Source organism: Mobula hypostoma, chromosome 3, assembly GCF_963921235.1.
Source record: "Mobula hypostoma chromosome 3, sMobHyp1.1, whole genome shotgun sequence".
In the NCBI taxonomy this organism is placed as follows: Eukaryota; Metazoa; Chordata; class Chondrichthyes; order Myliobatiformes; family Myliobatidae; genus Mobula; species Mobula hypostoma.
In genome coordinates, this window is record NC_086099.1 from 125955425 (window position 1) to 125968433 (window position 13009).

Here is a 13009-nt window from a genome sequence, read left to right on the forward strand (position 1 = left end):
GCAAAGCACTTGAAGATATTTTGTTACGGCATATTACAACGAATAAGCTATTTGTAATTTTCAGTGTGCTTGGAGACTACAGTTTGGTGCATCGGGAACTTTAAGATTGGTTGAAACTTCCTTTAAATAGGCTACAGTGGAATCTATTATTTATGCCATTTGACTTGTGTTTAAAAATGGTACCAGTAATGATTTCTGTTGCTTCCAGATAATCAAGGGAATTTATTTTTGATGCTCTTAGTGTAGTGGAACTCAAAAGTCACAGGAATTCCAAGAGAAAAAGCATCATTATTCAGCACTTACATGCTTTTCTTAAGCAAGTACAGCTGAGTTGGTTTCATTGTGAAATATTATAAGGTATCTGGGAAGTAATTTGATTTAATTTGCATATATAGGACTTTATTGTATCGTTGTTCTGGAATGGTTAAGCGTGGTTCAAATTTTTAAAAGTATATACTCATTATGTCTAAAAGTTAGTTACCATTTTGCTGCAAAATTGTCTTGAGTAAAGTAAATTATATTCTTTGAGAGCAAACACTCAATATATTCACATATACTACATGGAAATTTTAAATCAGGTAGGATAAAATTCAGCTGATACTTCTGATATGCAGGATTTGAATACAGCTACCAAATGGGTCCTTTTTTTAGGAATCCATTTTTAGGTGTACTATGGTTTCAATAACATTTAAATTTGTTTGATTTGCACTAATGGTTGTGTGCTTGCTGATAATTGAAAGCTGAAGTGGTATGTTGTGTGATGATATCTATTTGGTGCCTTATCAGCCTTGCAGTGCATTATACAAGGAAGTTGCAGAATACTACACCCAAAAAAACTCCTGTAAAGGAACACTAACATAATTCATAACAGCCCCAAACCTTGCTATTATGAACACTCAGAAGCAAGGTGCATATTAACTTGAAGATGGAGTCATTTTGCTCGTATTCCATAGTCTGCTGATGTTTGTTTAAGCTAGTATTTTCGTATAAACTATGCTGATGACCTAATTGAGGAGGAACTGGGTGGGAGTTGTTGATAACCTTGTTTATGTTCAAAGCTGCATGCAAAATTTGTGCAATAATATTTACCTTTGCCACCATTTCTCAGAAATTTTGTTAAAATTAGTGAAAAGTCATGAAGCACTGCGTTAACTGAAGGTTATTGTGCTAATTTGCTAAATGACTAGTGATTTGCAATTAATAGTGAATTGGTAGCTCTCTGTTCAGTTTAAGGTTTGGCAACTTATATATAGTTAGAACAGGTTCAAGATCAAAAGTGAAATTGTCAATGACCTCTGATTCAGCTCTGTTGTGTTGACAGTTTATAATCTTCCAAATTTTGTGCCAAAGTCTGTCTTAATGTTTAAGGTAGCATTCACATTCCATTGGTTAATTTAGGTGACCTGTTCAAATGTCCTGATATTGTTTTTGAGGGATACATTTTTGTGATACCTTTATCGTAAGCTCTGAATGCAAGTTCGGTACTAGTATTCTTTTGTTATGACTTTGAGTTAGGAATGTAGTTGTTAGTGATATCAGATACTGTATAAATTTCTCAAGTCCTTGATGTATAATTATAAAAGCTTTATAAATAGTGTCTGAGCGTAGACCTATGTAATTTATCATCTTTTTGTTTTACTTAAGCTCATCACCTCTATTGGGGTACAGACAATTGCCAGCAGCTGGCCAGAGTCATCTATCCTGGGTCAGTCTTTCAGGTTGTCCCCAGGTGTAGCCCATTTTCTTGGTGTATCCTTCTTCTCCCAGAAATAAGGTCTTTGGAATGCTTGTTGTTTCTGTAGCTCTAGGTATTTACAAGATGGGGTTGCTAGCCACCTTTCATGGTGATTTTTTGTTGTTTTTGATAATCAGTAAGATTTTAAGAGTACAGGGCGTTCCATATTACATAAGGGTTCCATTCTTGAGAACTGTATGTAAACTTTCTTTTTGTAAGTCAGAGGCTAACAATTTCCCCCAAATTATAATGGGAAATCTTTGTACTTGACAACCCTTTGGAACTGGTTTGAAACAAATAGACAGGGGAAGGTCAGTGTAGGTGATTTAATTGTTGCCAGCAAGTGAACTGCTCTGAAGAAAAATGTTTTGTCTGAATGCAGCCCAAATGAAGTGATTTGGGGATAGGTGATCTTATCAGGAAGTAACTGTCAACAACTGAATAAAAAGGTGCAACAGCTAGTTCACAACTAACAAATGTATGATTTCTAAAGTTTAATCTTGCCTTGAAATAGTTTTGTAGAAGGCACTGGCTTTTTCTGTGGGCCATTTCTGTGTGGTTTCCAGATGAAGAGATTCTAGTACTATAAGTGAGCAGAATCTGGAAAAATTTGCAGTATTGGATTTTCATGAGCCAGTCATCTATAACCCTCTTTAATGCTTCTGAATTTGCATTATTATATTTTATATGGTCCAAAAATGATTAGCATACTGTTTGCTAGTTATTAACCTAAATGCTGGCACCCTCTTTGGGTCAGAATTTAGTTGGCAGTGTGTTTTCTGTGCACTGGACTGACAATGGAGGGAGGCTTCTGGCTTAGTGAAGACCTGGTTTGACGCAGTGCAAAAGTTGTATTGAACCACAGATCAGAACAATGCCTGGTAATGGAGTTGCTTCTGTGTTTACATTTGGAAAATTATCCATATTGCTGTTTTTGGAGGTTGAAACTGCATTGGCAAGTACTCTCATTCACAATCCTCCAGAATGCATCCTTGCTACAATGTGGTTTGGCCGAATTATTATTAAGAATTTCTCTGTAACTAACATTTTTTTTCAATTCTCACAGAATCCAAATGCCAAACAATGAAACAAATAAATTGCAAAATGATTCTGAAAAAGAAGCCTTGTCCCAAATCAAACTGCAATATATAATAATTCTATTTTCTAACGTGTACAGATTTCAATCCAATTTTTTTTGGATTATTGGACTCTATGTCAGGTATCCATTCTTGTAAAAAGGGATACAACGTCCTGTTTGAATGTTATCTGCTGGACCCTGTCTCACACTTGAATTGTACATAATTTTGTTCCCAGTCTACCTTGGGGAAACTTCTTCAACCCAACTCTCACAAGGCGGTAACCAAGGAGCCAAGCTCGGTGCTGAGGTGAATGCTGTTGGTTGCAGGTGGCAGCTGTGGAGTCAGTTCAGCACTGAAACACCTTGATCAAATCGTGTAAATAGTGGGCAGAAAAAGAAAACACAAACACATGGACCATGGTCTGCAGAGTCCCTGGAAATTCAGCAGCTTGATGGTTGCAGGGCCATAGCTGCTCCTGAGCCTGGCAGTGTGGCGTGATGGTAATAGCGAAAAGAAAGAAGGGTCAGACAAACACAGGCAGATGGGTCCGAACACCTTTTTGTTTTCCGCTCTTATCCTCGACAGGTTTTAATCTTGCTCAATGATGTAATCAGTGCAGAGTAATGGACTGCAGGTTTGTGTTCTTCCGTTAGGAATTGATGCTCTCCGTTCTCATTCTCACCAAGTCCACCTGGGGATTGCACAAAAGCCAAGATCATTTATTCGGCTCAAAAGTAAATCCTTAAAAGGGAAATTGCAGTCTGCAATCGATCTCAGTTGAGAAGAAGCATATCTAGAGGAAGAGTAGTAGTTTTGTCTACTCTCTGTAACACATTACCATTGGTTGCTGGCATCATTTTAAACATTATTAATATACTTCTAAACATTCAAATATATTTGCAAAGATTATCACTTCTGTTTTCCTGTAATTCACCTGTTTCAGAATGGTACAAACTATAAAGCCATATTTCAGACAAGGAATGAGTAACATTCATAGAAGAAGTTGGCTGTATATAATTCCCATGCTTATGGTCTTTTAGTATTCTCAGTCATAAATGCTGTAAATAATTTTAATCAGTACATCCCTATGGCTACTGGGTGTGTCTGAAAAGGTTAGTAAATATGAAAGCTAACATTGTTAGTCACCTGCTTTTTCCATTCCAATCAAACATGTTGCAGCAGACTTTGAAGCTACTAGATCTAAATCTATTTCCAAAAATTTGTAGGTTATGTCACATTATATGCTCAACTAAGAACTTCTAAAAATCTGAACAGAGTTGTCCCTATCATTCTTTAAAGGAGGTTTGTTAAAGGGGGGGGGGGAATCTTACCAACTTACTCTATAATCCTTTAAGCCCATGTTACCCGTTGAGGCTTATCTTGCTGCCCTTCCTGGCATCTTTATTTTAAGCACCCTTAATGCCTTTGAATTCTTTACATTGATAGTTTGATTCAAAGACTGATTTTCAATATTCTTAGTATCTATTTTAATTGCTGGTTGGGCTTAATTGCTATTAAATCTTTGATCTGAAAGTCATAGATCCAAGTGAATAATCTAGATTGATGTGCAGATGGTATTAATTGAGGTAGGTATTATGCTTTAGAAGAAATTACACCAGGCTCTGTCAGTTTATTTTAATGGTTGTAGTGATTCGTAAAAGTTCCGTGGTACTTGTCAACAGAAAGGATTTCTCTGGTACTCTAGTCAAAAATTTCTTAACCAACATCAAGCAAAGTGTTAGCTCATTTGTGTCGTCATGTTTGTGGGCTTTTTTCACTTGATTTCCTCTGAGCTATATCATTAAAAATGGAACTGTTGGCCATTGCTTTTCTCACCCTTGCATTCCAACAGCTAACCACTGAGCAACTTTTTATGTGGGAATTATAGTTATAAGTACCTTGGCTAATGTGAGAATTTGATTTGAATCTAGTGCCCAAGGGGAAATTTTTTATCGGTTGCGTACATGGGTATTTTAAATCTTGTGTTCAGCAAGTGGAGATTTAATGTGCAGTTGACTGATTTTTGGATTATTTCCCCCTCTCAATACTCTGATTCTTCCATCTCTTAGCATTTTTTTAAAAAATGAATTGTGTTGTTAGCAAACTTGTTTAAAGGTTGAATTGGAAGGACTGCATGAGAGATTCATGAGGAATTAGAAAATTGCATCAGGACTTTAAAAATTAAATTTGCCTAGAAATAGACATTTGTACAGTATGGAAAAGTACGCTACAATGCACAAGTGAATTACCTGACATAAGAATGAATTGCTTTCTGTCTAAAGTAGAATTTCCTGATGTTTAATAATTTTCTTTTGTTTATGCAGGTTTCCATCGGGAAGTAGGGCAGCTGATCTTGGTGACTTCAAGTGAAGTGTGAGGAATTTGAAGTAACCTTCATAGTTCTGGTGCCATCATTTATGGTGAAGGGACTTACTATTATTTGAAAGGAGGAGAGGTTGCTTAAGAAAGAAGCTATTGGTGGAGTTGGAAATTTACTGTGGGAGAAGAACGTGCTGGGAATCTAGGTTGGAGTGCAGAGTTCGGTTACTAACTACGTTGTGAGAGGAGCTGCTGGTGGAGTGTGCTGGCAAAACTGCTTCTACAAGGTGGGTCTTTAGTGTTTCTTTTTGTGTATTTCAAGGTGGCCTGCATTTAAAAAAAAAGGAATTTACAGGAAATGCGCAGGAATTGAATGTTGTGTGTGGATAAACAGCTGCATGTAATAAAGTGGTGACTGTAGATCAGATGTTATGTATTACTTATTACTGTGGACCTTTGTGCTTTTATTTACCCTTTGTATGAGGAATATTCCAGTGATTTTTCTTCGGTCATGTGCTGCATCTGAAGGCAACTTTGTCTTAGTTAATTTGGAAAGTACTTCTAGAGCGAGCATCTGACCAATTAAAGGTCAGAACAGCTATTTTAAGCATAGCACTGAAATAGATTGAGAAATTATCAATGTGTCTGAAACCTCTAAGTGTTTGAAATGAAACAAAATGTGAAACATACTCAGCTGAATTAAGAGAACATCTAAACTCTGGCCTTTGCTCCCCAGGTATGTCAATATTTTTTCTGTTTACTCTTAACCTTTTTAGAGCTGAGATCTTGAAAGTTAAAGGCAAATTTTGCTATGATTTTGTTGCATTATTAGTATCATAGCATTTTGCTGCAAATACTGTTATTACTACATCTAGATGGATATTTTGGTTTAAGACCTCTGCTTTAAGTATACTCAGTGACTTGGCCTTCATGGCTGTCTGTAACAATGAATTCCACAAAATTCTCACTTTTTGGCAAAAGAAATTTTTCCTCATCTGTTATCTGTGCCCTCTGGTCCTTGTCTCCCTCATTATAGGAAACATCCTCTCCATGTTTAGGCCTTTCAATATCTGCTAGGTTTCACTTGTTTTTAAACTCCAGCGAGTACAAGACCAATGCCATTAAATGTTGAGGGAGGGAATGTCAGCTCAGACCATGAGAGGCCTTACAAGGCGCAGATTGGAAGTCTGTGTGGGACGCCACTCCTCGCACAGACACTAGAGCAATGTGTGATTAAGTGCCTTACTCAAGGACACAAACACACTGCCACAGCTGAGGCTCGAACTAGCGACCTTCAGATCACTAGACGAACGCCTTAACCACTTGGCCACGTGCCCAACACAAATGTTAAGTGTTCCTTGTACGTTACTCTTTCATTCCTGGATAACTCTTGTGCCCTCTCTGGACCTTCAATGCCAGCACATTTTTTCTTAGGTAAGGTGCCCAAAATGCTCACAATATTGCAAGTGCACTCTGACCGATGCCTTGTGAAGCCTCAGCATTGTATCCTTGCTTTTATATTCTAGTCCTCTTAAAATGAATATAATGTTGCATTTGCCTTCCTTGCCACCAGGGTAACCTTTAGGGAATCCTGCCATGTTCCTTTGCACCTCTGATTTCAGAATTTTTTCACTGTTTAGAAAATAGTTACACCTTTATTCTTTCTGACCATTCTCCTTATTTGTCTAAGTCCTTTTGCAGAACCTCTGCTTCCTCAACACTACTGGCCCCTCCACCTATCTTATATCGTCTGCGAACTTGGCCTCAAAGCCATCAATTGTTATTCAAATCATTGATGTGTAAAGTGAAAATAAGTGGTCCCAACACTGACTCTTGTGGAGCACTACGCTTCACTGGCAGTCAACCAGAAAATGCCTCTTTTATTCCCACTTTGCCCCCTGCCAGTCAGCCTATCTTTTATCCATGCTAGTATCTTCCAGTAATACACAAGCTCTTGTTCAGCAGCCTCATGTGGCAGCTTGTCAAAGACCTACTGAAAATCCAAGTAAACAACATCCACTGACTCTACTTTGTTTCCCCTGGTTATTTCCTCAAAGAATTCCAACAGATTTATCAGTAAAATTTCCCCCTAAGAATATACTGACTTGGCCCTATTTTACCATGTACTTCCAAGTAGTCCAAAACATTCTTGAAAATGGGCTCTTAACATCTTACCAACTGTGGAAATCAGACTAACTGGCCTAATATTTCCTTACTTTTGCCTCTTTCACTTTTTTAAGAGTAGAGTGATGCTTGCAGTTTTCCAGTCCTCTGGGACCCTTCCAGACCCTACTGAATCTTAAAAGATCATTACTAATGCCGCTATAATCTCTTCAGCAAATACTTTCAGAACCCAAGGGTGTAGTCCATCTGGTCTAGGTGTCTTATCTACCTTCTGACCTTTCAGCTTTTCAAGCACCTTCTCTGTAGTAATACTAACTACACTCACTTTTGCCTCGACACTTGAATTTCTGGTATACTGCTGTTGTCTTCCCCAGTGAGGACTGACACAAAATACTTATTGAGTAAGTTAATTTAATTATGTTCTTTTATTTCCACTCTTGAGTTATGGAGCAATGCAGCATTGAAGCAGTTCCTTTGATCCACAGAGTCCTTGCTGACCAACTGCCATTTACACTAATTGTATATTCATCCCTATTTCTTTGATACTCTTCCCACAATATGTTAAACTCCTCCCAGATTCTACTGCTTGCCTTCACACTAATGGTAGTTTACAGCATCAGTTAAGCTACTAGCGTGCACATCTCTGGGATGTTGGTATAAACTGGTACTTGGAGAAAACCCATGTAGGTCACAAGGTGAACATGTAAGCTCCCCTCAGGCAGCCCTGGGTGTTGGAATCTGGGATCTCTGGTAATGCATGGCAGTGGCTTTACTAGCTCTGTCACCGTGCTGTACTTTATTGCCTCTGCATGGTAAATGGCCATTCAATTTTCATCATTTTGTTTTACATAATTGCATATGAAAGTTTGCCTGATGGAATTTCATATTTGTGATGGTCACTAATGCTACTTATAACTGACTGCAGTCACAAGAAAATGATTTTGAATGAATTACTTACATGGCTGTACTAACTAACCATCTAATTCATGGTAATGTCTGCCTTTGAGTTTTAAACTTGTTTGTACCTTGTTTTAACCTGTTCTGTTTTCCTGAGTAAAATGGTTACTTATTAATCCTTGGTTATTCCTGGATGACTTTGAAGTTCATACAGTTGAGTCTTCTGATTCTTCAATTCCCTACACCCTGCACCAGTAAGCACACCTGGAATAAAATGCAGTTTGCGGGCCTGGGAGTGATGCACGTCATAGATTCGGGGTCCCCAACCTTTTTTGCACTGCGGACTGGTTTAATATTGACAATATTCTTGTGGACCTGGGGGTGGGGTGTTAATCACGACCGGAATATAGGTTATAAGTCATTTATCAGTGGCTAATACACTGAATTTTGTTTCTAAAAGGGTTTATCTAATGAATTTAATTTTAAACACTCAGCGCATATTTTCCTTGCATGAATATAGTGATAAGTCAAGTCATAAGGAGGTTCCTTATGTCCGGTCTATTCCGCAATTTAGTTTTCGTTGCATTCATTGCAGAAAACTCTGCTTCGCAGAGATATGGTATTGGAAATGGAAGCAATGTTTTCAGTGCTTTCGTGGCTATCTCAGGATATTCAGCCTTGACTTTGATCCAGAATGCCGGCAGAGATGTTATGTCAAGCATACTTTTCAACCCACAGTCATTTGCAAGCTCGAGGAGTTGATCATCTTCCCGCGCTGACATGGATGATTCACCGGGGACATTCACAAATGGGTCACGGACCTACTCCTTTGCATGTCTTGGGTCATTTGCAGTTGGGAAGTAACGCTTGAATTCTGTTGACAGCGAAGATAGGTGATTGTGCTCCAGCTGTGAGAAGGACGGAGCAGCCTCAGTCTCTCCCAAAATCCCAGCTAATGTTGGGAACATGTCAAATATGCCCCTATCCACTCACTGTCCCCACAGTTCCAGTTTGGCTGTGAAAGCAGACACTTTATCTGCCAACTTGAAGTCAGTTGTCATTCTCCCCTGAAGTGACAAATTGAGTTCATTGAGCAGGTTGAAGATGTCACACAGATAAACGAGTTTTGCTATTCACTCCTCGTCACTGAAGTGTGCTGCCAGTGGTGACTTTTTTCCTGAAAGAAATCTCTGTAGCGACTCGCTTAACTCAAAAACCCTGGCCAGGGCTCTTCCCCCTTGATAGCCACCTGACTTCAGTGTGTAAGAGAAGGCGTTTGTGCTCTGCTTCCATTTCCTTGCAAAGCTGCTCAAACAGACGTGAGTTAAAGGCTTTTGCTTTGATGGGATTGATAACTTCAACAACGTCACTCAATACGCCATTACAGTCAGGTGACATTTTTCGACTAGCCAGCATTTCACTATGTGTGACACAGTGTGTAGACTGGCATTCAGGAGCAACCTCTTTGACTCGGGTAGTGAAACCAGACTTGTTAAGCCATTCCAACAGCTGTGCTTCGATGTCCTCCGCTATGTCATCGATTCTCCTTGAAACTGTGGTAGCTGAAAGAGAAACCTGTGCCATCTTGTTAGCTGCAGCTTCTCCCAACAGTTCACGGCACATGTCCTTGGCAGCAGGCAGAATCAATTCTTCACCGACAATGAAAGGCTTCTTAGCCTTAGCAATACGACTAGCCATTAAGTAGGACGCTCTCAGAGGAGCAGCATTTGTGGAGGTGGCTCTCAGCACTTGCTTCTGTTTGCTTGCTCACTTTTTTTTTCCTGCTCAAAAAACTCAAAAACTCAATAAAACGCGTTTGTCTTTAATGCAGGGTGCTTGGACACAAGGTTCCGAAGCAGTTTTGAGGGCTTCATTGCCTCATTAGACAGCATGTCTCCACATATCACACACAGGGGGCTTGAAGCGTGTGAGTCACCAGTCGCAATAAAGCCATATTTTATGTATAACTTGTTGTATTTTCTGTTGAAGGAAGCTTTCTTTTTTTTGCATTCTTGGCCTCAGCTGTCTCTGTGTTATCATCATCATTAGGCCTTTTGTGTCCCCTACCATCTCTTCCAAAGAAACTCTCAAGCGACGTTTGTTTTTTGCTTATCCAGTAGTTGTAGGTTAATGACCGACTGATGTCTTCGCGTGGGTAATGACCTCATGTGCGTTCAAGTTCATCAGTGGGCGTGACAGGGTATGAGAAAAGGTGCAGTTGACTCGTATCGTTTCCTCGCGGTCCGGTAGCACATGCTTTGTGGCCCGGTGGTTGGGGACCTCTTACCCTTGATAAAATCTGCAAGCACTCAGTAATGCAGAGTTCTGAGACCAGCAACCACGGTGTCTTGGAAGCACAATGGTTATCATTGTTTATTTTTATTGGGAGATACAGTGCAGAACAAGCCCTACTGATCACAATGAACCACATCACCCAGCAATTCACTGATTTAACCCTAGCCCAATCCCAGGACAATTTATATTGACGAATTGACCATAAGACATGGGAGCAGAATTAGGCCATCTGGCCCATTGAGTTTGCTCCGTCATTCAATCCTGGCTGATCCTTTTTTTAAAAATCTCTTCCTCAACCCCAGTTTCTGGCCTTCTCCCCATAATCTTTGATGCCACGTCCAATCAAGAACCTTTCAAACTCTGCCTTAAATACACCCAACAACCTGTCCTCACCGCGGCGTGTGTGTGTGTGTGTCTTTGTTTTTGTATGTCAGTTTGTGTGTGTGCACGTGCATCTGTGTCTGTCTCAGTCTGCACATGTCCAAAAGACACAGGAGCAGAGGCCATTCAGTCATGGCTGTTCCTTTTTTCTCCTCTTCAACCCCAGTTCCCAGCCTTCTCCCAGTAACCTTTGATGCCACATCCAATCAAGAACCCATCAATCGCTGCCTTAAATACATCCAGCAACCTGTCCTCAACAGCTGCATGTGTGTGTCTGTGCATGACTGTAAGACATAGGAGCAGAATTAGGCCATCTGGCCCATCAAGTCTGCTCCGTCATTCAATCCCAGCTGATCCTTTTTTTTCCAAATCTCCTCCTCAACCCCAGTTCCCGACCTTTTCCCTGTAACCTTCGATGCCATGTCCAATTAAGAACCTGTCAATTTCCGCTTTAAATACGCCCAACGACCTGGCCTCCACAGCTGCATGTAGCAAGAGATTCCCCAAATTCACCACCCTTTGGCTAAAGAAATTTCTCCGCATCTCTGTTTTGAAAGGATGCCTCTCTATCCTGAGACTATATCCTCTTATCCTAGACTCTCCCACCATGGGAAACATCCTTTCCACATATACTCTGTCTAGGCCTTTCAACATTCAAAAGGTTTCAATGAGATCCCCTCTCGTCCTTCTGCATTCCAGTGAGTATAGATCCAGAGTCGTTGAACGTTCCTCATATGATAACTCTTTCATTCCTGGAATCATTTTTGTGAGACTCCTCTGGAACCTCTCCAATGCCAGCACATGTTTTCTAAGATGAGGGGCCCAAAACTGTTCACAATGCTCGAGGTGAGGTCTCACCAATGCCATATAAAGTCTCAGCATTACATCCTTACTCTTGTATTCTAGACGTCTTGAAATGAATGCTAACATGGCATTTGCCTTCCTCACCACCAACTCAGCCTGCAAGTTAACCATCAGGTGGTTCTGCACAAAGACTCCCAAGTTCTTCTGCATCTCACATTCCTGAATTTTCAGCCCACACATTTATTTCTACTACTGAAAGAATTGACCATACCTAACTGATGTCTTTTGACTGTGGGAGGAAACGGGAGCACCTAGAGGAAACCCATGAGTACAAACTTCTTGCAAACAAAGGAGGGTTCAAACTCCTTACAGACTATGTATTGAACTCTGAATCCTGACACCCAAGCTGTAATAGCATTGTGCTGACAACTATGCTACGGTGGTGTAATGTGCTGTGTCCCTGGCAAGTGGAAGGAGTGGGGGCTATTGATGGGTATGTGATACAGAAGTGATTACAGGGATATAATTGGAGTAATGGAACTATATCAAGAGCTGACATAGACTTGATGGGCTGAATGGCCTCCTGTGTCATGAAATAATTGCATCCTAACCAGGCTTAAGGCTTCCAGTCACCATAGGATGGAGCATGTCCAATGATAACATTTTGAAATACCTTTGTTCTATGGTTATGTAAGTGTATTAAGATGGAGGCAAAAATGTTGCCTCTCAAAAGTAATTTGGATGTCACTGATCAATTCAGATGCCGGATCTCCGACCTCCTCCTATTTAGCACTCGCCTTATTGGAAAGGGGAACAGACCCAATATAGTTGGTCGTCTTTGTCTAAATGCATTTAATTAAATGGGATACGCTTTTTAAATACTAATCTGCAAATTTAAGAAAAAAAACATTGCATGCTCTGTTTCTGGAATTCTCTCAATTGTGTACCAGGCTGATAGTTCAAAGTTGATTAGATTAGTATTTTAAAACATGGCTAAATACCCATAATTTCCCTTTCAGATATGCATACTGGTAAATCTCAAGATACGTCCTCCTATATATGTTACATTGTAGATTTATTTACTAGTAATTTTCCAAATTTGCTTGTTAACTTTTGGGTTAACCTTGTTCATACTTCTACCTATCATATTACACTATTTGTAATATTTTTTGTTTTTAAAATTAAATTGATTATTTTAAGGTATTTCCCTAAAGCTCATTTTTTGAAACGGAAACAGAAAATATTGGAAGAACTTAAGTCATACAGCATTAGAGATGGAAGAGAAAACATTTTTAAATTACAAACAAGAGAAAATCTGCAGATGGTGGAAATTTGAACAACACAAAAAATGCTGAAGGAAGTCAGCAGGCCAGCT

General features: G+C 39.6%; 1 protein-coding gene across 5 annotated transcripts in view; it reads left to right on the forward strand.

The window, feature by feature from the left end:
• LOC134344249 (homeodomain-interacting protein kinase 1-like) overlaps window positions 1-13009 on the forward strand; it is a 127826-nt gene that overhangs the window by 4324 nt on the left and 110493 nt on the right. For all 5 annotated transcript variants that reach the window (XM_063043730.1, XM_063043728.1, XM_063043729.1 and 2 more), the window contains exon 2: window positions 5139-5420. The gene's annotated coding sequence lies outside the window, so the exon portion shown is untranslated. The remainder of the gene's footprint in view (window positions 1-5138; window positions 5421-13009) is intronic.